Genomic DNA, 25,571 nt, shown 5'->3' on the forward strand with positions numbered 1-25,571 from the left:
TCCACAGCCACTAAGTGTCCTATTGGCATTATCTGGTCCTGATTCACCAGATGCAGATTTCCCATAAGGCCTTCCAGTACAACTCAGGAAACATTTATTAAGCACTACATTAACCTGAAGTGCTCTGAACTGCAAACAACATACCTGGCCATCAGAGGCTTCTTAATCAAACAGTAAGTAACTTACTCAAAAAGAATACTGGAGTCAGGTGGTTCCGGGACTAGTTCAACAGCATCAGGAATTCAAGCTTTACTTAACAGTTTTGCTTCACCATCCTCATCCACATATTTGTAGTCTTACGGTTGCAAGATGGCTGCCATTGCTCCAGGCATCACAACCTCCCACTGTGTTTCAAGGCAGGAGGTGGATGAATGCAATTTTTTTTTCTTGAGGCTATTGTTAAATGAAGAATTGCTTTCTGAGAAGATGCCCTTACCAGTAGTCATGCTCCTGCAGCTCATTGACTAGAATCAGTCTCGTTGGTAACCCCTATAAGCAATCAAGACAGAGAAACTAAGGTAGACAAAGAAGGAGGTGAGTTGGAATGATTACTGGACAAACATCTAACAGTGTCTGCCACAAGCACCTACTGTGTGCCAGAGGCTGTGCTAGACTCTGGAAGTAGTGACCAAGGCACTCATAATCCATTGTTGACAGTCCATTTAGTATCTAACTCATGAACACCCTCTTCCTCAATTTCTCCGCATCCGAAGTCAGCAGAGAGTCCTTATTTCCCCCATTGTGTTTTAGAAAAAGACCTGGACACTGAGTCACAAACCCAGTGACAAATATAGGACCATTTTCCTTGGCATCTCAGTCTCAGCCTTATCTTGCTTTCCCTATGTCCTGACAGTGCTGTCCTTGGTTGAACCAGAGGCAGAACATCTGCATGGCAGTGAATCACACAGCTCTTCTGAAGAGGCTGGAAAAACAAAGCCACACCCAGAGAGGCCACCCCCTGTCCCCAGCGTCTGAGGGCGCATGAGATGAGGTGAGGCTGGGTGCCCCAGAGGATGCTGTGCTCTGCGGGGTAGAAAGTCATTTTGTGCCGATGGGCCTGGCAGTGACCTGGCTCTACACCTCTCCTGTGCCTTCAGAACACCAGGAACACAGCTCCCCCACTGCCATCATGATCTTTACATAAAAACTGAGCTCTAGAAGAAGAGGCTTAAATGGAGGAAGGAGTTGCTGGGATGAGAGTATGGGCTTCACAGAATGAAAACATGTTAAAAGGGGAGGATTAGGGTTACTTAGAAGTGAGGCCATGGGTCACCATTGCCTGGAGATGTGTGTAGGTGAAGCAGAAGGAGCCTTCTCACAGCACACTGGCTTTAGCATGGCCTGTGTGATCCACCTGGGGATGCAGTGAGTTCCCTATCATGGAAAACACACAGACAAAACCTAGGGGAACCACTCTCAGTGTTGCCGAGAGCCAGTGCCTGTCTGGGTGAGAGCTTGGACTGCCAGAAGCTTCCTGCCAACAAGGTCTTCTGCCTCTCTTCAACCAAAATGGCCTTTTCTCTTCTAAGCTCTTAGGCTATTGCAGGGGTAGTGAACCTCCCACTACTCCTACAACAGGGGAATCAGAATCTGGAGAAATTACCTTGTGCTGCAGATAACGTCTCAGGCAGGTTAGCAAGCTCTCCCTACTGGAGCTGAGGGTCCTGGGAATAACTGTGGTGAATAATCACGTCGACTGAGTGATTTCCTGGCATTGCGTCAAACATTTTACATAGATTATTGCATGGAATCATCTCCAACACTATATAGAGTAGGTACTGTTATCACCACCAATCCAGTGTCATGGATGAAGAAACGGAAGCATGAGGAGGTGAATAAACTTGCTCAGATTCAGTAGCTGAGGAGCAGCAGAGCCAGGATTTGAACCCACACAGCTGGATTCAGGGTATGTTCTTATCACCATGCAGCTGCACTGCCGCTCATGTAACCCCAAACTGCAGATCATCCATCTATCCATCAACCTTCTTCCTCTCTCCATAGTGTCTTCTTCCCGAGAGCAAGGGAGGGCCCAAGAGAATAATTTCCTCACCTTGTCCCTCCCACAAAAAGTTGCCAGATATAACAAGTAAAATACAGGGTGCCCAGTAACTTTTCAATATATGAATGGACAGGTACAACCAAACATTCAGATACACAGCAACCATTCGTTTAGCATAAGTATATCTTATCCAATATCTGGGATATACTTCTGTTAATCTCTATCTGTCTAGTCATCGTTGATCTGAAACTCAGGTGTAAGTCATGGGTGTCCTGTATTTAGCTGGCATCCTGACTTCCATGGCCTGTAGAGGCCCAGTGCTCTGTCTGACTCCCAGCCCATCAACTGAACAGGCCTGATGCAGCCCAGTTGTCATTTCAGCATCGAGGACTTCCGTTCTACTCGCAGACTAAAAGAATCAGAAATAGATGTGGCTGCTTTAAAATGCACATCTGCATTCCTGGGCTGCCTCTGCTCAAAGCCGAGAGTCTCAAGTCGGATTTGAAATTAAACACCACCAGGTCTTTGCTCTGGGTAGACGTGGGCTGGTGGGCTGCCATCCTCGCCCAGAGGCCCACCACGCCCCATCCTCATCCTCCTCTCCCTGTGCTGATGGCATTCAGGCTTCTTCTGCCTGCAGGTAGATGGTGAATCTCTGCCCTGAATCATGGATTTTGTGTGTCAGGTTCCTGGAGAGAGGCCTGGAAGAGTGACAAGGAAATGGAACCACTGAAATCAAGTTTAGACTTGTTAGAGGGAACAGTGTTTAAAAGGCGCCTCAAACATGTTAACTGCAGCTGTTCCCAGCACCGAGAGAATGGCGATGATTTTCCTAGTGAGATGCAGGAGATCATCATATGAGAAGTAGTTAAGCAATAATTTAACATTGTTGTTCCCTCCTAAGCTGATGCGAGCTGCTTCTGGCAGGAGGGTTTGGGGAATTTTGTTCTCTCTGTGGGAAATCACAAAGCCCCTGGATTTGATTTCCATTTAAATCCCTGAGTGTTTGGTTATCTGCCTTAGTTCCCTCATTCATTCGTAGGCAAGCATGTATTAGGCACCTACTGCATGCCTGGCACTGTGTCATTTCAGTCCCTAAGTGCATGCTGCAGGTGTTCATTCATGTATTCATTCATTTATCCATTTTTAAACTTATTAAACATTTTTCAAGGCAAGTGTATGTCTGGCTCTGCTCTAGGTGCTGGGGATATTTAATAATAGAAAATAATGAGGTCTATGCTCTTCCTTCAAAGAATGGATTTCTCATCAGAGGAAAGGTACCTCTAAGCAAGTAATCAAAAGGCGATGGGTTAGTCCCATAATAATAACAAGGTGGGACTCCATTGACTGAACAGCCACTGTGTACCAATCGCTTTGACCGCATTACTATTTTTGTTTTTATTTTTTTTTTAATTTATTTATTTTGAGACAGACTCTCGCACTGTCGCCTGGGCTAGAGTGCAGTGGCACGATCCTGGCTCACTGCAACCTCCGCCTCTTGGATTCAAGTGATTCTCCTGCCTCAGCCTCCCGAGTAGCTGGGATTACGGGCATGTGCTAGCATGTCTGGCTAATTGTTTTTTCCTTTTTTTTCTTTTTTTTTTTTTCTTTAGTAGAGACGGGGTTTCACCATGTTGGCCAGGCTGGTCTCGAACTCCTGACCTCGTGATTCGCCCGCCTTGGCCTCCCAAAGTGCTGGGATTACAGGTGTGAGCCACCACGCCAGGCCTATTATTTTTATTTTTATCTTTCATTATAGGTTCAGGGGTACATGTGCAGGTTTATTATATAAGTAAACTCACGTCTCAGGGGTTTGTTTTACAGATTATTTCATCACCAAGGTACTAAGCCTCGGACCCAATAGTTATTTATTCTGATCCTCTAACTCCTCCTACCCTTCACCCTTAAGTAGGCTCCAGTGTGTGCTGTTCCCTTCTGTGTGTCCATATGTTCTCATTATTTAGCTCCTACTTATGAGGATATGAGGTATTTGGTTTTCTGTTCCAGCGTTAGTTTGCCAAGGATAATGGCCTCCAGCTCCATCCATGTTCCAACAAAGGACATGATCTCATTCTTTCTTGTGGCTGCATAGTATTCCATGGATACATGGAACATTCCATATATGTTCCACATTTTCTTTATCTACTCTGCCATTGATGGGCATTTAGGTCGATTTCATGTCTTTGTTACTGCACATCTGTGTTCAGTGCAGCACTATTCACAATAGCAAACATATTATTATTTTTAACACATTATACCCAAGCCATTCCTTGAAGCAAGGTAGCCATGTTATAGATGAAAAAACAGAGGTCCGGAGAGGTAAAATAACTTGCTCCAAACTACGCAGTTAGTAAGTACAGGGATTAAGTTCAGAATATAGATGCATCCTTCTCTAAAGCCTGAACGCTTTCCATTCTGCCACGTTGCTGCTGGCACCAATGAGAGAACACAAAGAGGAACAAGGAGAGAAGTATGCAGCAAGCTCTAACAAGCGCACCTGAGTTGGGTTCTGGAGGTTGAATTTCAGAATTTTCCTATCAGAAAAGTCAGAAGAGTTTCCCTTGAGGGGAGAACATCATCTCTTGAAAGAGTGACATTATTTGGGAAACTGAGGGAGGTGAATGAGAAGCTTTGGAAGAAGCCATATGGAACCCAATTCCTGGGCTGCCTGGATGGTCTAGTGATGGTTTGTTTTGCTGGAACAAAGGGATGGCTCCTTCTGAGACTAAAGCTTAGTGTTTTGGAGTACCAGGGACTTTGCCCATCACCTACCTTGAGGTCTTACGTGTTCACAAAGAACAGTTTACCATGAGGGTTATTATGTTTTTTTTCCACCAACCTGACTTAGAAATCTCAAACTTAGAAACTCAGCCCACATATCAGAGCAAAACTGCCAGCAAGAAATGATGCATGCTGCATTTTAAAATCTGGTTGTTGTGGCTGATTATATATGCTGTTCTAAAAAGCCCTGGAATAAGGTCTCCCATCCCACAAGGGTAAAGAATGGTCCCCAAAGTAATTGGCATTACATTATTGATAAATGTGTTTGGCCACGTGAGAACAATAGCATCTGTCTTCATCCCTGACATCTGATAAATTCACGAAGCTCCTGCGTTCACCTTGGACATGCGTGTAAGTCTAGTGGCAAAGATTCCTTCACTAACTAGCAACTTCAAAATGTGCTGTGTCCAAGGGAAAAATGAAGGGGGAAAAATAAGCAGTGTGTCACTTTTGGAATATTTGTCCTGAATGAAGAAAAAAAAAGTATATTACTGTTCTCTTGTCTTTTCTCTGCCTTCTTAGAAATCGGATTAGTCATTATTAAACATTTTGAAGTGGAATAAAAAGAGGGAGAAGATTCCAAGGGCACATTGCGACTTTGATCTTAACAGAACTATCATTGTCAGGAGCCAACACAAAGGCGGTTTCCCTTACACATTGAGATCCTAGTAATTAGGGCCTTGTAATGACCCATTCCAAAAAGAAACAGCTCCGTTCCTTATTTGCCGTTAAGAACACCAAGAGTTTATTTGCAGAGAATTGGGTTTAATTCAATTAGCAGGAATTGTGAGGCATTCATAACACAAGGTATATTAGCCCAGCACTTGGTTTGTAATGAGAACCAAAAAGCATTTAGGGAAAGAAAAGCTAATTACCCGAGATTCTTTTTTTTTTTTTTTTTTTTTTTTTCTGTAACACGGAGGGTTTAGTCCAAATTTCAGAGGCCTGTATTCCCAAATCCCTTAAGCTTTAATTAATGATGAAGCAGGGCAACAGGAGACGAAGGACAGCAAAATTTTGCCATGGAGTCATTGCCAAGGGGGTATTACTCATAACTCCACCCTCAGCTAGCACTTCAAAGTTTACAAAGCATTTCCACCACCGTTATCTGTTCTGAATATTCATTTCCTCCTTCTTCTGGACCAATTACCCAGCACTGGGTATATTCCTCTCCAGCCTGTCTTGAGTTTCAGATCTCAGCTTGCTTCTCCAAGGAGGTCCACATCCAGCCCAGGGAATATTCGTCTCCAGCCTTTCTTGAGTTTCAGATCTCAGTTTGTTTCTCCAAGAAAGTCCTCATCCAACCCAGCTGTTTGCTTCTGGAGATGTGAGCAGGAAATTGACCAGTGTGAGCACCCACGCTTACCTGCACCTTGGTCCAGGTTGATGACCCGGGGCAGGTGGCCGAGCTTCTTCAAACTTCACTGTGCTTTTCTTTGTTATTCCCCATAACTGTGCTGTCCCATTTGGAAGCCACTGCCAAATGTGGTTACTTAAATGTAAATTAATTAAAATGAAACTTAAAATCCAGTTCTCAATAACACTGGATACATTTATAGGGTTCAGTGGCCACACGTGGCTAGTGGTGACTCTTATTGGATGGCACAGATAGAGCCCACTTTCAGCATCACAGAGAGGTCCGTCAGACAGCACTGGTGTATGAAATGGGGGACCTCATCTATCTTTTGAGGGTAATGCTTTAAGAATTTTGTGAGAAAATGGCCTGGCGTGGTGGCTCACGCCTGTAATACCTGCACTTTGGGAGGCTGAGGTGGGCAGATTACTTGAAGTCAGGAATTCAAGACCAGCTTGGCCAAGATGGTGAAACCCTATCTCTACTAAAAATACAAAAATTACCCAGGCATGGAGGTGGGTGCCTGTAATCCCAGTAATCCTAACTACTTGGGAGGCTGAGGTAGGAGAATCACTTGAACCCTGGAGACGGAGGTTGCAGTGAGCCGAGATCGTGCCACTGCACTCCAGCCTGGGCGACAGAGTGAGGCACTGTCTTAAAAAAAAAAAAAAAAAAGAATTTAGTGAATTTAGTAAGAAAATGCACAGGAAGCTGGTGACTCATGGTGGAGGCCCAGTAGTAGCATCTTTGATGAAAGAAGAGAGTGGAGAAAAGGAGGAAGAGAAGAGGGCACCCCCCTCTTAAAGTCCATTCTTAACACAGTGGGAAAGAATAATGGGGAAAGGTGTAGGGAAAGGAAGGTAACTTCTATTATAGCATGTTTTATGGGCTTTATTATCTCTGTGTCTGTGTGTGATTATTCGACAAGTGTTCACTGAGTGTGCCAACCATCTCATCTATTCCTCACAACCCCCCAAGGAGGAAGATTTTCTTCCCCCAACTGGGTAGATGGAGGAATGGAGGCTCAGGTGGGTGACCAGGTGTACCTGTGGGTGCACAGCCAGTGAGCTATGGAGCTGAGACCCAACCCTGTCCCAAAGAACAGCAAGACCCTGCTTCTCTCCACCACACTCAGCTGTCTTCATCAACACAGACTTCCAGCTGGTTCTTATTATTTTAAGGGCTGAGCGCCATTGCTCAGGTAGCCAAGAATGCTCCACTTCACAGTCTTTGCATGATGAGTGGATGTGAAGGACCACATAGGTCACTGAAAAGGCTCCAGGAAGCCCCTCAAATGCTTGCTTCACTGGGGACTTGGGATTACCTTCAGAGCAGCTGCGGAGAAGGACACATTTTGCAAACAGCCCAGCCATGCACATAAACCGCATTATTAGCCTATAAATCAATTAGTGCATTTGGGTCCAGGCTGCACAGTGCTGCTCTGACAGATGGCCATCAGTCTGTCTCCATCTCCTTAGCTAGATCCCAAGAGGAGGGGAGAGAAGAAAGAGCTTCCAGGAAGGTGTTGAACCCACTAGCTCTCTTGTAGCAGGGAATAGGGGATCCCAAAGTGGCTGTGCAAGGACCAGGCTGTTCTCTGGAAGTCATTTGAAGAATGAAATTGAATTCGGTGACTCCGGGAACTTTGTTGGAGTGAGAAATACATGACTCTCAGGTAGGAAACACATGAGCATTTTGGAGAAGACGCTGCAGTTGGTAGAAGTAGGGGGAAGGACACATAGTTGGGAACATGCAGGACTTGGATTCCATTTCCAGCTTTGCATGACCTTGGGCAAGCCATAAGAACTTCTTGGCCTCAGTTTCCTTATCTGAAAAAAAAATGGGGGTGGGGGGAATCTTAAAATAGATCCTGATTGCATCAAAGGATTAAAATGTTTGCACAGATGTTACAGAAGAGAGATCTTTTTCCAGATAGATTATAGGAACTTCAGTGCCATTTGCAAAGAAAAACGAGGTGGACATTAGTTTTCAGGGTCTTACCAAAGGCTGAGTTTTTATTAGAGGTATGTCACGGTGTTGCATTAGAACTGGAGAGCAACATGGTTATGAATTGAACAACGTTTATTCCTTCATTAGTTTGTTCTTTCTGGAGACTTTTAGTGAAGCTATATGGCCCTCCGGAGGCTGACTGGCTTAGCTTCTGATTCCAGCACCAAGCCTTCCAGTTGTGTGGTCTGGACTGGTGTTCCACAGCCTCACTCTCTCGGTCCGTGCAACAAACATTATAGCCACCTCTTAGGGTGGTCATGGAAGTCAATGAAATGAAGACTGTAGGGTGTTTGGCCCCATGCTCTGTTCAGAATCAACACCCAGACTATGTTAGTCATTAGCATTGCCAACAGATTGTCTGTAATTGTCCAGGACTCTAGGGATACAGGAATAAATAAGGCATTGTCTGGTCTTTGAGGAGCTCTAGTGCCATGGCTCTGACATTATCTGGTGTAGTGTAAACACCCCCAGTAGTGATAATTTAAGCATACCCTGAGAATTATCCTGTATGGCAGATGCACCTGAATGTGTGTCCAGAGCTCTGGCCAACCCAGAGATTTGTTCCTTGTCTGTGAGGAACATCTGTGCTAAGTGAAAATGACATACAAACTGCATGCAGTTTGCAAGCAGGTTGCAGTTTGCAAGCAGGTTGCAGTTTTTTTTGTCCAGCCTGACACCACTAAACTATATATAAGGTGGATATCTTATCCAGCCCACCACCACTGGACCATTTCTGTACATAAGGTGGTTCTCCTGTGTAGCCCACCACCACTGGACTCTATCCCCTATATGGAAACCCCTAACAAAAACCGATGTCTTGTTTTCTGGCTCTGGATCTCTGGCCTCTTGAACCGGGTGCCTTCCCCACTGAGGTTAACAGGGGTTCAGCACAACATCTGGAATCAGAAAACCATCTGAAAAATAAACACACAAATATGATTCCAGGTCAGGAACTGCTAAAACTCCATGGACTCCAGGTTAAGAGACTGGCCTAGTTTGGAACTATGGGTAAAACAAAGTTTATACCCAGCACAATCATCCTAATTGTAACGGATGAGTAGTGATTGCTCTCAGAATAGGTAATGAGGGCAAGGAAGTCTTCCTACAGCAGGTGATGTCAGTTAAAAACAAGAGGATAAACAGCTTATTAAATAAGCAGGGTGTCATGCCTGTAAACCCAGCACTTTGGGAGACTGATGTGGGTGGATCACCTGAGGTCAGAAGTTCGAGACCAGCCTGGCCAACATGGTGAAACCCCGTCTCTACTAAAAAAAATACAAAAATTAGCTGGGCATGGTGGCGGACACCTGTAATACTAGCTCCTCGGGAGGCTGAGGCAGGAGAATCACTTGAATCTGGGAGGCAGAGGTTGCAGTGAGCCGAGATCATGCCACTGCACTTCAGCCTGGGTGACAGGGAGAGACTCCATCTCAAAAAAAAAAAAAAAAAAAAAAAAAAGTAAGTGGGGTGAGGGCAGGACAGGAGCTCCAGATAGAAGGACCAGAATATGCAAGACTGGGAGAGTAGAAAACCCAAGTAAGAACACTAGAGTCCTTGGTCTTCTAAGAAGTGGAGGCAGAGTCCATTGGAGCGTCCTTGGGGTCAGAGATAAGGTTGCATTGAACTCATATTTCTTCTTTTTTCATTGCCTTCAAGCAAATGCATTAACTCATATTTCTAATTTTACTTTCCTGCATGGAAGAGTTCTTGACTTTAAGGACGATGGAGTGCCCTGATTTTAGCAGTCATGTGGATTTGGGAAATGGCAGTAACAAGTGTCACCAGGTATTGGGTCCAAACAGGAGACTTGAGGTTTCTGAAATCACCATGAGGCCCTCCTTGCTCAAGGTGTAGGAAGGGGAGGAGGATGTGTCTGGGGCACTGATGCATTTGCTACAATCCTCTGCTGCAGAAACTCATTCCCAGGCATCCAGTTTCTCCCAGGGGTCATATCCTAGCTGGATACCCAGTATCCATTCTAGAGTCCTTCTCTGATTCCATGGCCCCTCTGATTTCCATCCCACATGGTTCTCAAGTCTTGGTTTTTCTGACTGTAAGCCGCAGTCACCAGTGCTCAGAGTCAGGAAATCTGGAAGTGCCGACTGCTCACGGAGGCTGCTCTCCTGTTGCGTGGCCCCCTCACTCCGAGGCATCGGCTAGTATTTGTTCTGATAATTATTTATTAGCATCTCGCCGATGCACAGCTTCTCTGCAGCTCCTGTATGATCTTGAGTGTGCGCGTCTCTCCTCCCACGTCTTTAGAATTTTGAGTTGTGCTGTCATTTGTTCCCAAGAAGTAAACACGGAGGCATTCTGTTCCCCTCCAAAAGCATGTTTTCAGCTACTCCCAGTGTAGCCCAGCAGGTCCCTGCTCCTAACTCAAAGGGAATATTATATTTCAGATTTGTTTTCCTTTGCGGATCATCTGCTCACAGATGTTTGTCCTTTGGCTTGTTTCTCTTTCTAATTAATTTTTGATTAAGTTTTGAAACACCTTCTGTCTCCACCAGTTTCAGCCACCCCAGGTGATTCTGTTTACTCTGAACCCAGGCTGGGAGTCTGGGTTCTCGGAGACTCGGCAATTCAGTGGCTAAGAGGGAAAGGAACTTCCAATTAACTGGTTAAGTGATGTTATCCGTTTTATTCAGAGGGATAAGCGGAGCGGATGCTGCTTGGCCGCAGCATGAGGGAGGGAGAAAAGTGAGTGAGTCTGAAATCTCCTGGAGTAATGAGTGGAGTGAGAGAAAGGGAAAAGGTAAGATAAGTGACCTTCCAGAAAGAAAATGGAGCTGATATTGTGGCACTTAGTAAGAACATATGTGTGCAGACACATGTCCTTCGAAGCAGTAACTCCATTCTTTGGAATTATTTAGAGGAAGAAGAAATAAAATATTAAGCACCAGTATCCTGTGTGTCATGAACTATGCTAGGTTCTCTAACAAAGTAGCACTAGTAGTCACCATCATTGCAGTAGTAGTGGCAGTAACAGCAACAGAATTAATAATAACAGTAACGATGCATTATGACAGCAGACAACTCTGCATGTTTACTCCGAGAACTATTTTCGGTGTCTTATGTGCATGATCACATTTACTCCCTAAAGACTCCATGTGATCCTCAGTGAACAGATGAGGAAACTGAGGCTCAGAGAACTTGAGCATTGCCTCGGTTTGCACAGAGAGTCACTGACAGAGGTGAATGAACCCACAAGGGCGACTCCAGAGCCTGATGTCTCATTTCCTTCACTTGCCATCTCGAAAGGGCCCCGGGCCAGGTGTGAGCAGTTCACATTTGACCTTGCAGGCGGGGAGACAGGCAGCTCAGCGTGGGAGAAGTGATGAAGGACGGCTTTTCAAAGGCTGGGACAGCAGGTGCACAGCCTGGCTGGAGATGGCATCGGGCATATCCTGCTGCGTTCCCGGAGGCTCATGCATCCTCTGAGCTAAGCCGAGCTGTGGCCACCTGGAAACTTGCCTTGTTGATCCCAGCCTCCCTGTGGGAGTGCACCCCCCAAACCCACTTCCCCAATTCCCAGGCCTGCTTTATTTCTCCCTTTGGTACGCTGTGCTGTGGACTTACCCTCAAAATCAGCCCAAAATCCTGGGTTGTGAAGCCAGACTCTATGACGGTAGTAACTCTCCCGCTAGTTATTATCGTGGTTGTACCTTGTGTTCCACACAGAGCAGGAAGGATATCAGTGTGCATTCAGCTTGGTGTTACTGATCACGTCCTATCTGGAGACAAGATGCTCTGCCCAGTGTGCAGTGGGTGCTTTTCGTTTATCCTGCAAAGGCCACACTGGAGGGTCATTTCACCGTCATCTTGCATTTTTTCTGAAGACCTTTTTCCTAGACCGCCTCTCTCTGCATCCCTCCGCCTTAATTTTCCTCTGTGTGTTTTCCAAGGCATTCTCTGCACTGCCAGGGACAGCCTAAGATTTACCAGCCCTGCCAAAGAAGATGAAATGCTCGGGGGTCACTGGGCAGGACGAGGTAATAAGAAAAGCAAACGGTCAACAGCAGGCCCAGCCCAGCTGAAGCAATTACCAAGTTTTTCTCAATTTTGAGATTGCAATGGGGAGAGCAGAGATGGCTATGGCGGAACATAAATTATGTCATCTCTGTGCTATGAAAGGTTCTGAGCATTCCTTCCTGCTGTCCTTTTCATTTTGGCTCCGTAAATACTGTGTCCTTTTAAAAAGAGTCATTGTTCATGTCCGTTCAAAGGTGACAGGAAAACCGCAAGTTTAGCGTTCTGTGGGTGGGTGTCTTTAAGGAACTGTCTGTTGCTGAGTCAGTGGGTGAGTAAAGGAAGGAAGATGTCTTGGCCAGGTGTAGAGAGTTTCTGAACCCTACAACATTGGCTGGAGAGCAGAGGCTCCATCATTAGAGGCACCTGAATGAAAACCTCCAGCCCACCACTTACGAGCCATTCGAGTTAGGGCTGTTTCCCTTCTCTGTTTTTAAAATCGGGGACAATGAGAGGATCTACATCATGGGGTGTGATAAGGATCAATTGGTATTATATGTTAAAAGTACTGAGAACAGCCTGCAGAATGATCAGAATGATCCTTAGTGAAAGTTAACCGGGTTTTTCCCTCTCTTATTATTCATAATATTGCAGAGAAAGCTTCCTTATCTTCCAAGATCATGCCTTCAAGTGCATGCCTCCTAGCCTTTGCCCATGCTGTCTCCTCTGCCTCGAATGCCCTCCCTCCCCACCTTAGGTCAAGTTCTCCAGAACTGAGATGTGGCTTTTGAAGCAGTGAGGATTGCAGGCGTGCTCACAGGAAGGCCTGTCTAGAGGTGAGGGAAGGAAGATGAGGCAGCAAAGATGTGGTTTATTTGAAGTTGAGCCCCAGCCCGATGCTATGGGAGGCTCTGAATGTGGATAGGTCCAGGGAGCTTGAACACCCTGAAGCATGCAAAGGGCACCTTTATACCATCGTCTCAGCCAGCCATGGACTGCAGGCTGGCTCTGGGTGGAGGTCAATGCATAAATGTTGTGGCACCTTTGGGCAAGGCACGATTCTGCAGAAAAGATGGCAGCTGAGAGTCCTGATCAACCAATGCTTGATGCAGCTTGGCTAGGGGTGGAGGGGGGTGATTAATATACTGGATTTGTAAAAGGGGTTATGCAGTTGGGTATGGTGGCTCATACCCATACTCCCAGCACTTTGGGAGGCTGAGGCGGGAGGATCACTTGAGCCCAGGAGTTTGAGGCTGCAGTGAGTTATGATTGTACCACTGCTCTCCAGCCTGAGTGACAGAGCAAAACTCCATCTCTAAGGGAAAAAAAAGGGATTTGGGATATGGGTGGAGGATCACCTTTCCCCTGCCAGCAGTCTCTTACCCATCCTGCAAGACTTTGCACTACTGCCCCTCCTCTAGGGCCGGTTTGTCTGTGCCTTACGCTCTGAGTCACTTCCTTCTCTCTGAGTGCAGAAGACTTTTCACTGCAGGTCCCTTGGTTACAACGCTCATTATACTGTAATAGAATTATATGTTTACAGATCAGACTAGCCCTAGGAAAAGAGACTGTGGATATTGGAATCATCTCTTGTGTAGAGAAAGGAGGCAGCCAGTAAGGGGGTGCAAGCTGAATAGGGGCAGAGCAAGGAGGGAGTGGGCTTCTTGGGGTGAAGGTTGGAGCCTCAGCCTTGCATTTCAATGCCAGGTAGCATTTGATATCCTGGAGTTGAACAGCTCCCGGGTCTTCCAGCCAGACAAGCCTCACCTCCTGAGAACGGCCAGGGGAAATTATGGAAAGTCAGAAGAGACTGCACTGTTAAATTTCCCAAAAGAGAGTAGAAAACAAAGCAAAGCTTGGTGAGCATGTTGGAGTCCTGCCCTGGGCATGGCCTGACCTGCCCCCATGTTCCCTGGGCTTGAGGAGCCAGGTCTGGTCTCAGCCTGAGTCAGACCCAGGCCCCAGCCAGGTAATCTAATCACTGGACCATCCAGCTGCACCTGAGGACACAGAACCTGACTTGGAGGTCTCTCTTGATGGTTACATGCCTTTCTTTTTGTCTGTGGCAACAAGCATCCTTTCCTTGGATGAATGATGGTTTGAATGAGCCCTCAGAAAAGACAGCCCAGCTTGGCCTGGTCTAGCTCAACAGAGTTCAGGTTGTGAAGTCCTGTAGACGAGGGAGGTGTGGGGGACAGAGAGGCAGGGTGGTACCCTAGCTAAGCCTGCTGCATTTCAAATTCTGGCTTTTCTTTTCTTTGAGACAGGGTCTCCCTCTGTCACCCAGGCTGGAGTATAGCGGTTCAATCATAACTCGCTGCAGCCTTGAACTCCTGGCCTCAAGCAATTGTCCCCCACCACCCGGCTTCCCAAAGTGCTGAAATTGCAGGCATGTGCCACTGCACCCAGCCAAATTCTGGCTTAAAATGCTATGATTATTTTGTGTTTTAATTACAAACTAATCCCTTATTGACTATGTTTGATCATATAATAGCAGCTAAGTTTCTATTTTTAATTTTTGCCAGCTTTATTGAGGCAGACTTGAGAAAGAAGAACTGTATTCTTTAAGATTAACAATATGTTTTGATATGCACGTGTATTGGGAAACGCTTACCAAAATCAAGCTAATGATCATATCTGTCACCTCACATAGTTATGATTTGAGTGTGCCTGGTGAGAACACGTAAGATCAACTTCTTCAGAAATATCAAGTATATAGTACAGTATTGTTCATCGTCATCACAAGACTGTGCATTATTGAGATCCTTAGAACTTATCCTGCGTAACTGAAACTTTGTGTGTTTTGACCAACATCTCGCTATTTCTTCTCGCTTCCAGTGTCTGGCAACCATCATTCTAGTCTCCGCTTTTGTGAGTTAAACTCTTTTAGATCCCATGTATAAGTGAAATCATGTAGTATTTGTCTTTGTGTCTCTGGCTTATTTCATTTAGCATAATGTCCTCCAGCTTCCTCCATGTTGTTGCAAATGGTAGGATTTCCTTTAAGGCTGAATAATGGTGTTTATATGTTTATACCTATTTTACCCCCCCACACACAAACACAGATGCACACACACACACACACACACACACACATGCACGCCACATTATCTTCGTTCATCTGGTAGTGGAGACCTAGATTGTTTCCATACTTTGCTGTAGTGAGTAATGCTGCAGCGAACATGGGGGTGCACATATCTTTGAGATACTCATTTTATTTCCTTTGGATATGTACTCCGAAGGATTGCTGGATCATATGATAGTTCTAGTTTTTTTTTGGAACCTCCATACTGCTTTCCATAATGGCTGTATCAATTTACATTCCCACCAACAATGTAGAAGGGTACTCTTTTCTCCATATCCTCACCAACACTTGCTATCTTTTGACTTTTTGGTAACCCAGCCTAACAAGTGTGAGGTGATACCTCATTGTGGTTTTGATTTGCATTGCCCCAATAATTAGTCATATTGAGCACCTTTTCATAAGCCTGTTGGCCATTTGTACATCTTCTTTGGAAAAATGTCTGTTCAAATCCTTTGTTCATTTTGTAATTGTATGTGTGTTTATTTCTGCTGTTGAGTTGTTTGAGTGCCTCATATATTTTGAATATTATCCCCTTATTAGATATATAGTTTAGAAGCATTTTCTCCCATTCTGTAGGTTGCTATTTTGTTCTGATTGTTTCCTTTGCTGTGCAGAAGATTTTTAGTTTGATGAAAGCCTACTTGTTCATTTTTGCTTTTGTTATCTGTGTTTTTGGTGTTACATTAAAAAATTCACTACGCAGACCAGTGTCAAGAAGGTTTTCCACTTTGTTTTCTTTTGGTAACCATATGGTTCAAGTCTTATGTTTGAGTCTTTAATCCATTTTGAGTAGGTTATTGTATATAGTGTGAGATAAGGATTCAATTATGTTCTTTTGCCTGTGGATATCCAGTTTTCCCCATACCATTTATCGAAGAGACTGTTCTTTCCACATTGTGTGTTCTTGGCATTCTTGCTGAAGATCAGTTGACTATAGATGGCTGAACTTATTTCTAGGCTCTCTATTCTGTTCCATTGGTCTTTATGTCTGTTTTTTGCCACTACTATACTGTTTTGGTTACTGTTCCTTTGTACTGTATTTCGAAATCAGAACATATGTGATGCCTTCAACTTTGTTCTTCTTGCTCAAAATTATTATAGCTATTAGGGGATTTTTGTAGCTCTTTATGAATTTTAGGGTTGTTTTTTCTATTTCTTCAGAATTTCCTTGGAATTTTGATAGGGATCATACTGACTGTAGATCACTTTGGGTTGTATGGACATTTTAACAATATTTATTAATCCTATCCATGAATATCGGATGTCTTTGTATTTATTTGTCTTAAGTTTCCTTCATCAATATTTTATTAATGTTTATTAATGTTTAATGTACACGTCTTTCAACTCTTTGGTTAAGTTTATTCCTATGTATGTTATTCTTTTTTTTTTATGCTATTGTCAATAAGATTACTTTCCTAATTTTCTTTCCAGTAGTTCATTCTTTGTGTATAGAAATGTAACTGATTTTTGTATGTGGATTTTGTATCCTGCAAATTTACTGAATTTGTTTATTGTTTCTAAATTTTTTTCCAGGAGTCTTTATGGTATTCTCTCTCTCTCTCTACATATATATATATATACACACACACACACACACACACACACACACATATATAGGGAAAACCGTTATATTATATGTATATATAATGTTATGATTTGTGTGTGCTTGGTGAGAACACATAAGATCAACTTCTTCAGAAAGTTCAAGTATATAGCACAGTATTGTTCATTGTCATCACAAGACTATGCATTAATGAGATCCTCAGAGCTTATCCTACGTAACTGAAAGTTTGTGCATTTTGACCAACATCTCTCATTCATATATATGTGTGTGTGTGTGTGTATGTGTATATATATATATAATCTTAGCCAGATCTTCTGGATAACTTGTTGGAGCTTTAGGACTTGCTGCTTCACCTTGCATTTTTATGTTATAGAGATGGTTTCTTTTCTTAAACCTCATGAGCCAGGCTCTGCTACCTTCAAGCTTTTCTTCTGCAGCTTCCTACCATTCTCAGCCTTGATAGAATTGAAGAGAGTTAGGGTCTTGCTCTGGGTTAGGCTTTGGCTTAAGGGAATGTTGTGGCTCATTTGATCTATCCAGACCACTGAAACTTTGTCCATATCAGCAGCAAGGCTGTTTCACTTTCTTATCATTCCTGTGTTCACTGGAGTAGCAATTTTAATTTCCTTTAGTAACTTTTCTTTTGCATCCACAACGTGGATAACTGTTTAGGGGAAGAGGCCTAGCTTTTGGCCTGTCTTTGCTTTTGACATACTTTTCTCACAAAGTTTAATCATTAGCTTTTGATTCAAGGTGAGAAACATGTGACTCTTTCTTTCACTTGAACACTTAAAGGTCATGGTAGGATTATTCACTGACCTGATTTCAGTATTATTGTGTCTCAGAGAATAGGGAGACCTGAGGAGAGAGGGAAAGATGGGGAACAGCTGGTTGGCGAAATAGTCAGAACGCACACTACATTTATCAGTTAAACCTCCCATCCTATGGGAGAAGTTCACAGCACTCCAAAACAATTACAATAGCAATATCAAAGATCACTGATCACAGATAACTGTAACAGATGTAATAATCATGAAAAATTTTTAAATATTGCAGGTATTACCAAAATGTGACACAGAGACCTGAGGTATACACACACTGTTGGGAAAATGGCACTGATAGACTTGTTTGACACGGGGTTGCCATAAAGCTTTAATTGATTAAAAAGCAAGCAGTGTCTGTGAAGTATAATAAAATGAAGTGCAATAAAATGACCTGGGCCTGTAATAACCTCCCACCTCTGGCTGTGACAGCCAAATATGCCTCCAGACATTGCCAAATCTCCCCAGTACACTGAGTGAATCCCCTGTTGTTGGACAGCTAGGTTGTTACCTATTTTTCCCATTATAGAAAATGTTCCCAGCATTTTGGGAGGCCAAGACGGGCAGAACACTTGAGCCCAGGGGTTCAAGACCAGCCTGGGCAATATAGAGAAACCCTGTCTCTACCAAGGGAAAATAAAAACAAAAAAAAGAACCGCACAAAACTTAGCCAGGCATGGTGGTGAGTGCCTGTAGTCCCAGTTAACTGGGGAGGCTGAGGTGGGAGGATCCCTTGAGCCTGGGAAGCAGCGGTTGCAGTCAGCTGGATTTGCGCTACCGTACTCCAGCCTGGGTGACAAAGTGAGACCCTGTCTCAAAAAATAAAAAAAGAAATGTTACAAAATATCATTTTGTGCTATAAGCTTTTTGTGGTATTTCCAATATGTAGAAGAGACTTCCACAAGCAGAGGTATGAGGTCAGTGGAAAGGAGGGTTTTTAAGGATCTTTGTCTGTATTTCCACATTGCCAAGCTAAATTTGGCAAGCTAAAGGCTCCCTCTTAGGAGCTTTTTCTAACCTTGCACCTAGCCGCAGAAAGTAACCAGGGGCTCTTTAGAAGGAAACTTAGATGGTGACACCTTACCCCAAAGATTGCAGGTTACAATGGGAAGGGCCCAGAGAGCCTCGGCACCCACTTCTCACACCAACCCAGCCTCCTCCCTTAATCATAATTAAGCTTCAGATAATGTTTGCAATCTCCCCGTGTTTTCTACCATGTGTCAGGGTGACTGATGGGCTTGTCACAGCTCAGACTCCCTGTAAACCGGCACTGTGACTGCTTTAACCTTCCTTAATAGACCAACTTCAAGGGCAAACCAAGGACAGGGATTTGCCAGGCCCTCGCTGATGAGTCCCTCCCTCCCCTGTGACTTTTCCTTTCCTCTCTTCTGCCTCTTGCTCCTCTCAAAATCGTCTGCAAGATAGACCTAAGGCAGTTGCCGAGCACCATAAGTAAAACTATTCTTAGGTTACAAGCTGCCAGAATTTTGAAGCAAGTGCATGTAAATATTTCATTCCTGACAGTGAGAGTTATTAAGAGAAACCTTGTGCGTTTTCTAGAAGAATTTTAAGAGACATTTATTCATTGGACATGTCTGGAGCCTGCAGAATTTGGTAGGAGATGGGGAGGGAGGTAGGGAGATGAATATCATCCATGAATGGGCTCTTTCCTTTTTTACACTTATGGTTAAAATTTAAGATGAGTTCTGGCGGCTCAGTGGCTGGAACCAAGTCCCAGGCCAGAATAGAAGAGAAAGAGATAGGGAGAGGGGAAGCTGCCTACTTCAGAAATACCCCTTTGGGGCCGGGTCTGGTGGCTCACGCCTGTAATCCCAGCACTTTGGGAAGTTGAGGTGGGCAGATCACATGAGGTCAGGAGTTCAAGCCTGCCTGGTGAAACCCCATCTCTACTAAAAATACAGAAATTAGCCAGGCATGATTGTGGGTGCCTGTGGTCCCAGCTACTTGGGAGACTGAGGCATAAGAATTGCTTGAACCTGGGAGGTGGAGGTTACAGTGAGCCGAGATCACGCCACGGCACTCCAGCCTGGGCGACACAGCGAGACTCTGTCTCACAAACAAAAACAAAAACAAAAACAACCCTGTAGGTGGGCTGTTTGCAAGTGGCTCTGTTGAATGTGGTAGGGCTCATAATATCGGATGTTAGGACTTCTGCTACTGTTACAGTGATTACCCTGAACTCACAAAACCACAGCCATCCATTCTCAATCTCCAACTCTAAGCCAGACGTTCCCATTGAATATACATAAAACAGCAAGAAAGATTTTTGTGTCCCTTTTTAAATAAGGAAACTGAGCCTCAGACAGGTAAGGTAACTTTCCCATGGTAGAGTAAGGACATATAAAGATCAGGCATTTTTGACTCCGGAGCAATCCTTACACATTCTACCAGCTGGAGATCAAGTTGAAGGTTCTGAAAATCACTTGCCAGCAAAGGAAGAAAGTTAACAGTGGAAAATCACAAAGAACAGCATAGGTGCCCAGGGTTTTGTGACAGGGAGGATAAAACTCTGCCTACCATTGGCCAGCAACCATGCCAGGCACCTTGAACATACTGTTTTGCTTCTTACAGCAGTCTTATAAAATGTTATTTCCATTTTACAGGTATAAAATTATGGAATCAGAGAGGCTAAGTCACTTGTCATCATCTATGGTCATGTAACAGAATATCCCTAAAACTTAGTAACCGTTTATTATACCTCAAGATACTGTGGGTCAGGAATCTAGGCAGCGCCTGCTGGGCATGAGTTGACTCAGGTTTCTTGGTGAAATTCAGTTGACTGGCACATTGGTCAGGAAGACTGGAAGCCTGGGCTCCCCTGGGACTGATCCCAAAGCACCTAGATGTAGCCTCTGCAACAAGGCTATCTTAGGATAGTCAGAATTCTGACATTTCAGCTGTGGGTGCCCAGAGAGCAGCCCAGTAGACAGTAGTGGACACTGTCAGCATTTCTTTTTTTTTTTGATGGAGTCTCACTCTGTCGCCCAGGCTGGAGTGCAGTGGCATGATCTCAACTCACTGCAACCTCCGCCTCCTGGATTCAAGTGACTCTCCTGCCTCAGCCTCCTGAGTAGCTGGAATTACAGATGCATGCCACCATGCCAAGCTAATTTTTGTATTTTTAGCAGAGAAGGGGTCTCACCATGTTGGTCAGGCTGGTCAGGAGACCTCGTGATCCACCCGCCTCCACCTCCCAAAGTGCTGGGATTACAGACGTGAGCCACCGCGCCTGGCCTACTTCACCACTTTTTGACAATAGGACTATAAGGTTTTCTGTTTGTGCCTGTGAAGACAGTCTAGAGATTCAAATTGGTTCAAGAAAAGAGTTGACTCAGTTTGTTTAAGAAATTCACAACCTGTTGCTTGCTCCCATTTGTCAAGGTGGCTGTGTAGAGGAGAAGGGGAATGCACTGTTTCCTGTTATCCCCAAATGGATCATTAGGACGCAAAGTTGCCTGCAGAGATAAGCTATGCATGATAAGCTCCAAAATAGTGAGGTTCAGATACCTCCCCAGGGCTAAAAGAGGACAAGGCAATTGTGCTATTTCTAGTGTCCACTAGTCTATATAAGCAGAAGATCAGAGAGGATTCAAGAAGAGAGAGAAGAATGAGTCATGGGTCAACGTCCTTCTCCACAACATCATGAAAAAAGCCAAGCTCCAGGGCTCCTCTTGTAGATACTGGGAGGCCAGCAAAAAGAGGCCCTGATCTACTCACGCAGCATCTTTGATGGTCGTTCTTCTGGGTTTATTTGTGCAGGTGGAGATAAAAAGGAATGGAGGAGAGAGAAAGCTTCATTCTCTGCTTTGCTCTCACTTTTTGTGGCTAGGTGAGGACCTGAGTTTCCTGAAGGCTAAAGGGATACCAAAGAGAAACTGGGTTTGAGCTTTGTGGCTGGTGTACCAGAGAGAACCAGCTGCAAGGTGAACAATCTCAGTGTCAAGAGATGGAGTCACACTGCCAGCATTCTATCACCAGGAGAGTTTGGGAGAGGTTGAGCAGAAGTGGATTTCCTATCATGGAACCATGTAGGAGGATCTTGTACAAAGTAGTGCTTCACTGGGGTGTGTGGGCAGCCAGCTGGGTCTGTTCACCAAAACCATCTTCTCCCCTTTGATACACGGTTGACTACATGCTTACACCCCCCTGCCACACAGGTGACTATGTGACTGAGCTCTAGACAATTGAATGTGAGCTGGAATGATGCATGCTGCTTCTGGGTGTGGTCTCTAAAAACCACTACTCATTCTCCTCCTGTCGGATTGGGACAAAGATGATGATGGTGGCTTTGGAAGCCACATCTTAAGCATAGCAGAGCCTCTTTCACTCTGATTTTCTGAATATTCATGTGGAAGAGATCTGTTATTCAATTTGCTCTCCCACCTGGGACTCCTACATGAGAAAGGAATGAATGTCCATTGTGTTGAGCTGTTATGCATTTGGTTCTATTTGCAACTGTAGCTTAGATATCCTTGACGAACATAAGCAGCCTTCACCCATAGGACTCCCCCAAATCCACCCATGCCCCATGACGGTGCCAGGATTTGGACATCTTTCATACACAGGGCATTTGTTGCTGTTGGAATTCACCTGATCACCAGAGGCATTAGCAGATGATTTCATTTGTTGCAAAGTGCAAAGGATGTTGTTGCCCTTTCTCTTGAACCCATCTTCTTAGGCGCAATGGCAGAACAGATGAAACCAGAAAACCAAAGGGGAAAGAGGTCAGGTAAGAAAAGACCATGCATTCTCCCCAGTTAGTCCTTCTGGTTGCTGCCTGGTGGGGGAATGGAGGAGCTGCATCTTATACTGTATGTGAGATTAAAGTTTTACACTGAGTTGGACTTGAGAGGACAGGAATTCTCAGGCCTGAGAGTGACGGCCATTCTCTGTGTCTGGCCGAGGTGTCCTTACAGCTCAAAAACCTCCACCTGTGTGTCATTCATTTCATACGCTGGTGTCAGACCATTCCATAAGTCAGTTCCATCTAAACCGTAGACAGTCTGGCAAAGATGACCTGCTAGACTCCTTCAGGGTTTGGGGATCTAAGATTTTCACGTGAGTGACTAGCAACAGAAGTAATCACCCAAATGCTGCCACGGATCCTCGTGTTTACCTGGAATGCCAGTTTAAGTTAAGATGCACTGACGTCACAGTTAAAGGCTTCCCAGTCCAGCACCGTGGTGTGTCATTTGCTGGTGGGGAGGGAAATCTGGAGGCCTACCAGGGATGGCACTTGAGGGAGGGGTGTGATTATTCAGTCTTGCTGCCTGGCGGGCCACTTGTAGCACCATTGGCACAGCCATCCCTACTGTAAATACTGGAGGCAGGGATGGGGTGACCTGCATCAATCAGTGAGAGGGGAAGGGATAATGTCCAGCCAGGGAATAGCAGACAGTCACCCACTGCGTGTCAGGGTTTTCGGATGGGAGCATTGCAGAGCTGGGCAGGGAGCGCTGTCTAGGATGATGGAGACCGGGTTCAGTTTACAGCTCTACTGCTTGCCAGGGAAGTAATTAAATCTCTTTGATCCTTATCTGGATCCATTTAAAGTGAGCTCTATCCCTTGAATGAGCTGATAAATTCCTTCCTGTGCTTGAGCCATTTTGAGTTGTTTTTGTGTCATGTTTCCGAAAGATACTTGTCTAACACGACCCTGCAAAAGTTATACAGGGTGGCCCCACGCTGTTCAGCGTGGAAGGCACACACCACAGACTGGTTTGCAGCATCACAGCCCCAGACAGTGTTTGGGCATCTCAGAAGGGGTTCAGGGAGAACAGGTGGCTGTGACTGGACAGTGATCTTCCCTCTGTCCATTAACTCAGTCCGGACATCTCCTGACGTGTGGGAGTCCCAGGAGGGAATCCAGGTCTCCATCATGTGGCAGAATCCCTGCCTGGGTCTCAAAGGCAGCTTTGGAGTTCGACCTGAGTTCAGACCCGGCCCCTGAAAGTCCCTGGTGTGGCCTTGGGAAAGGCTCTTTATGTCTCCAATCTCAGTTGAAAAGGAATCACGTCCACTGAGTTCCTAGCACAAGTGAGAAGGAAACCCTTAATGTCGGCCTTTGCCATTTCAAACACATGCAGAGAAACCGAAGGAGAGGAAGGGAAATGATTAAAGGGATGGGAAATAGCTGGAACAAAGCTTTCAAGAGAGTCCTGCTGGAAGTTTCCCACGTCCCTTTTGCACCCTGCGCTGGTCCACAGAATGGCCCGCCTCAAACACGGCTCTAATCATATCAGCCCCCCACTGCAGACACTCTGATGACTGCTGATGGCTTGATAAAAGCCCGTGGCTGAAGCTGGCATCAGCAACCCTTAAAGAGCCCTCCATCCTCCAGCAGGCCTCTGCGGTATGGTCTGGCTTGCCTAGCGTGCAGTCCAGCCACAGTGGGTCGTGACAAACCCTGAGGTCTGTGGGTGCACATTCGTGAATACTACCTGCCTTAGAAGGGAGTCTCTGAATCTAATATAATTTTGAATATGAAATCCACTCTGAATGCAGCATAGAGAGGGTTCTAGATACCTAGAGGGGCCTCAGTAAAGTTTACCCCTTGTTTCATATATTTAGCTGATTGGTAAAATGATTCATGCGGTATAGTTTACCTCTAGTTGGCCACAAGCCATACCACTCCCTATTGCATCACTATATGCCTTACCTTCTACTGTGCCCTCATATGTGAATGTTTGAGAGAGTTCTTTTTAGTCTCCTCTTTAATAAGAAAAAAATAGCCAACATTTCCACAAGGTCTCCTTCTTTCCAATTTTTTCGTGAATTTCTTTTAACTTTTAAGTTCAGAGGTACATATTGCAGGTTACAAAGGTAAACTTGTGTCATGGGGGTTTGTTGTACAGATGATTTCATCCCCCAGGTATTAAGCCTAGTGCCCATTATTTTTCCTGATCCTCCCCCTCCTTTCACCTTCCACCCTCCAGAAGGCCCCAGCGTGTATTGTTCCTTTCTATGTGTCCATGTGCTCTCATCATTTAGATCCCACTTCTAGGTGAGGATATGCAGTATTTGGTTTTCTGTTGCTGTGTTAGTTTGCTAAGGATAATGGCCTCCAGCTCCATCGATGTCCCTGCGAAGTATATGATCACAGCACTATTCACAGCAGCAAAGACAAGGTCTCTTGTTAACGCTAAAGTGGTACGAAGCTTTATTTTTTATCCTGGTTTAAACATATATTTAATTTTACAAGTGGATACATTATCAATGTAAACATCTTAAACAATTCAGGAAAAGAGAAAGTTGCCATTGACTTTTCTTCACCCTTTGGATCCCAGTCAAGTTCCAGTTTGCTCAGGAGTAAACCTTTTGTCAGTTTGATGTATCTCCTTTGATACATTTTTCACATATGCATCTATTGTGTGTGTGGTGAGGGAGAGATGGATGATGTATACATACTTGAATTTTTTTTTTCTTTTTTTAGAAAATGGTAGCTTATGTACACTTATCTGAATGTTTCGTTTTTCATTAACAATATATGCTGTAGAGTTTTTAATGTCAGCATATAAGAATCTTCCCCAAGCTGTATGATAGTTTATAATATGGATGGATCATAATTGACTTGGCTTAAAAGATCAGAAACTGGAAGTCCAACAGCCACATTCAGATCATGTATGTGTTTTTTGTTTGGCTAGAACCGTGTTTTGCCTGGGAAAAACTGAAACGCAAATGGCTTTAGCTAGTGGGCAATCATTAGTTACCCCACAGGCCCTGCCACTCCCTACTGTCTCTCCCGCTATAGGTGGTTGAATATTCAAACCCTGTACTTTAGTCATTATACTTCTTAAAAAATGTATTTCTGTCAGATCAATGCCACAATGGACAGCTATGTGTATGCCTTTTTATGTTTGTATTTCCCTAAGGTAGATGCAAGAAGTGGCTTCCCCCTAATAGGGGGGAATAAAAGGGGCTTGATGATGTAAATGACACAAGGTTAGGAAACACTAAAAGTATGACTT

The 25,571-nt window shown here is 44.6% G+C and overlaps 1 protein-coding gene across 3 annotated transcripts in view; it reads left to right on the forward strand.

Annotated features, from left to right (window-relative positions):
* RBFOX1 (RNA binding fox-1 homolog 1) overlaps positions 1-25,571 on the forward strand; it is a 2,479,284-nt gene that overhangs the window by 601,512 nt on the left and 1,852,201 nt on the right. The window lies entirely within an intron of this gene.

The sequence above is a fragment of the Pan paniscus genome, chromosome 18 (genome assembly GCF_029289425.2).
Source record: "Pan paniscus chromosome 18, NHGRI_mPanPan1-v2.0_pri, whole genome shotgun sequence".
In the NCBI taxonomy this organism is placed as follows: domain Eukaryota; kingdom Metazoa; phylum Chordata; class Mammalia; order Primates; family Hominidae; genus Pan; species Pan paniscus.